The following is a 3,547-nucleotide window of genomic DNA, read 5'->3' on the forward strand; positions in this document are numbered from 1 at the left end:
TAATCAAAGGTAGGATAATTTCATTACTTGGCATGAGTGATCCACATGTATAGGACCAGTTGCGGATTTATAGTGTCTAAAGTGATCATAATCTCCCCAAGTTTTTTAAAAAAATTAGTCGTAATAATAATATAATTTTATATGTTTACTAAAATAATATAGATTTTTTTAGGATTATATGTGTCAAAAAAAATTAAAATTTGTCAAAAAAATAAATTTTAATATTATTTTAACTATGAAAATATATTAATAAAAATTTTGTCAAAAATAATATTTTTAATATACAAGTAATTGTAAAAAAACTTAAATTTTATTTTAATAATATTGGCCGTCAAAAATAATTTGTTAGAAAAATTTGAGAATATATTTTTTGTATACTTATTAACTGTAAAAAATACTATATATTTTGACACTTATTGACTATAAAAAATTCTCAACAAAAATTTTTAACAAAGAATGAGATAAGATCTTGAAACTGAAGAATAAACTGAGATTTTGAAGATGAAGAATGAATAGTATGATCCCAAACTGAAAGCAGTGTGATGCTAAAATTGACAGAGCTCAACAAAAAAGAGGAATAGTAGAGTAAGGTGAAAATAAATAAGTGTCAAAATTGAGGAGCAATTTTCTACAGTCAAATTATTCATCAAAAAATATAAAAAATTTGACATTTATAATATTTGTCAAAAATATATATTAATTTTTACACTTAACTATAATGTTAAAAAAAACGTGTTAAAATAACTTTTTTTGTAATGATTTTTGGTATATTAGTTAGATTTAAGAAAAAAATTTGTTAATTATAATAATTCTAACTCGTTAAAAAAGAAGATAGTTTTTAGACTATAGGTAATGGTTACTATTAGTAAGTAGTCTATTAAAAATAATATTAGTCCATTTTTATTCTAATTAAAATAGTAAGTAGTCCATCCATCTGTTCATGTTTCAATTAAAATTTTAATTAAAATCCTATTTTTTATCCCATCAGTCCATCAGAATGCACCCTTCTCTTTTATCATTGTGAATTAATAGACTTTTTAACTTCCCATTCAATTATCTTTTAGTATCTATACTATACTCAGAGGCCATAGATTTCTTGCTCCTACATTTTTGTAGGAATATCATTAACCTTTATGAAAATAATTATAAAATATACTCCGATTTTTTTTTTTAAAAATTTACTAATTAGATTTAACCCCTCAAATTATTGATTTTTAATTTTGTCCCCTTTCTCTTTCATTTTCAGATTCAAAGGCATTTAGAGAAGAGATGTCTGCTAGGGTTTCCTCTCTTTATCAATTTCTGCTAGGATTTTCAATCTCTGTCTCTCTCTCTTTCTCTTCTCCTACTGCAAATCTCAATATCTTCCTCTTCCCCTCGCTGCCGCCCCGCAACCTGCCCCTGCCGCGCAAGACGAGAAACTGAGAGAGCTTAGAGTTCTTGGAGAGCATCAACGAGACTGAATAAATCTCCTTCCGAAATAGAGTTCTGAGTTTTTTCCTAAGTTTTTTTCTGCCGTCGCATCTGACTTTCTTCTATTTTGTTCTGTTGTGTTGTGTCAAACAACTTCCGAGTTTTCTTCTATTTTCTTCAAACCGAACCCTTAGTTTTGGATGTGCTCTAATTTTGAACCATTGCATAACCCAGTTTCAGGAAAGATGAAAAGGTATAGAACTACAGATTTTAAAATTTCTCAGTGTTGAACTCTTCATTTCAACGGATCCTGCTGTAAGTTTCTTTCACACTGTGGTTCACTTTTTGATTGGTTAGGACTTAATTAAATTGCGTGAATTAATTTGATAGGATCACAGCTTTTTCCTTTGATGTGTAAATAGATTGTGTTTGTTGTTTGTATATTGAATTAGTAGATTACTACTAGAGTAGGAAGGGATTTGAGCTGATTTAACACGTCTAAGAATCTTAACAAGTCTTTATCTTCAAAATTTTCATTGAAAATTGCTATGGGCTTGTTCTGTAATCTTTCTGTAAATCTCTATAGGAAAAAATAGAAAATAAGAGAAGATTCTAGTGATTTTGTTTGGAGGGAAATCTAGACCCTTCTAATCTGATAAGTTTGAGTGTGTGCTGTTTAATGCTGCATACTCTTTGTGCTCTTTGAATAAGATGATTAAAGCTTCCACTTCTAATTTATTTTAAATCACAAAACTTTTTCATATCATTTATATATGTTTTCCTGTCAAAGATAAGTTTTTAAGATAAATCATCATAAGTTAAATTGTGCTCACAGTCGTTTATCTTAACCGGAATTTCTCCTTTTACTCTAAATCTAAATACATTGGCTTTAATAAGATATCATTATTGTTGCTTGTATTAGAGATGTATTACGAAATGAAGCAATCATACAACTTAAAATAATGTCTTATATATAGATGACAGTGGATCAAATTTGTTGATGTTCTACCAAAATATGGAAAAGTTTGAATATTGTGTTGCAATAAGTTTTTGAAAGAAGTTGGTTGATATTTAAAAACATTGCAACTTTTTTATGTGAGCTTGTTAGAAAATACTACGTGATTTTACAATATTTTGTGCTCAACAGACTCAAGGTTCCCATGTGAAATTCTTAGTGTTTGTTTGGCTTTTGTTCTTGTTTTCTGTTTCTGCTTTCAGTTTTTAGGATTCTAAGAAGAAGTGCTAAAATATGAAACAAAAACAGAAAATACCATCTTGATAAATAGTGTATAGTTTCTGCTGAGTGAGTGGTGAAAATGTTGCTTGACAAATGGTTTTTATCCCAAATGAAAAGCTACTTGTTCATCATGCATGATCTTGTTAACTAAAATAAATATTGCTAATTGTGTTCTCTCCGTTCTCCTACTTATAACTACAAGATAAGCCAACTTTCATATTCTGTGTCGAAGACAGAGCACTCTTCTGTAAGGATTGTGACGAAACAATTCATTTAGCTGGCAGCCTTTCTGCGAACCACCAGCGGTTTCTCGCTACTGGAAACCGGGTGACTTTGTCTACACTTTTACTGTTGTTACTAGAATCATATCATGTAGTATTTTAGGTACACAGCAACATAAGTTTTTTTTATATGTCGTAGTTTTAAATAAAAGTAGCTAAAAATACATATTTTAAGTTGGTCTATTAATGAACTAATTAATAGACCAACTTAAATTGGTTAGTGTTTTTGTCTTTGGTACGAGAATGATATATATTTTAACTTTGATTATGCATTACAGAGATAGATTTGTTCACAGAGATGTGTGATTTTGGACAGAGATAAATTGAGTAGGTATTATATTAATGAGATTACTTAGCTTTGAGTTGAATTATGCCAAATCTCTTGATTCTAGAGAAGTTAATATTAATTAATTAATGTATGACAAGATTTCAGTTTCATTGCTGTTTTAAGTAGTAGTTTTTGTTAAATAATTTTGAAGAATGCAAGCTGTTAAGAAGATTGTTACTAGGTTTTGATTTTTGACGAGCGAGTTTGATGATAGTTGTGGATTGTCATCATGTCAAGTTATAATTGCGTCCATCAACAAAATTTTGCCTTATTGTTTTTGTCTATATA

The 3,547-nt window shown here is 28.7% G+C and overlaps 1 long non-coding RNA gene across 1 annotated transcript; it reads left to right on the plus strand.

The window, feature by feature from the left end:
* LOC110268819 lies at positions 1,247–2,100 on the plus strand. Its single transcript, XR_002357365.1, has 2 exons — positions 1,247–1,485; positions 1,648–2,100. It is a non-coding gene; the product is annotated as an uncharacterized LOC110268819 (long non-coding RNA).

The sequence above is a fragment of the Arachis ipaensis genome, chromosome B02 (genome assembly GCF_000816755.2).
Source record: "Arachis ipaensis cultivar K30076 chromosome B02, Araip1.1, whole genome shotgun sequence".
NCBI lineage: Eukaryota > Viridiplantae > Streptophyta > Magnoliopsida > Fabales > Fabaceae > Arachis > Arachis ipaensis.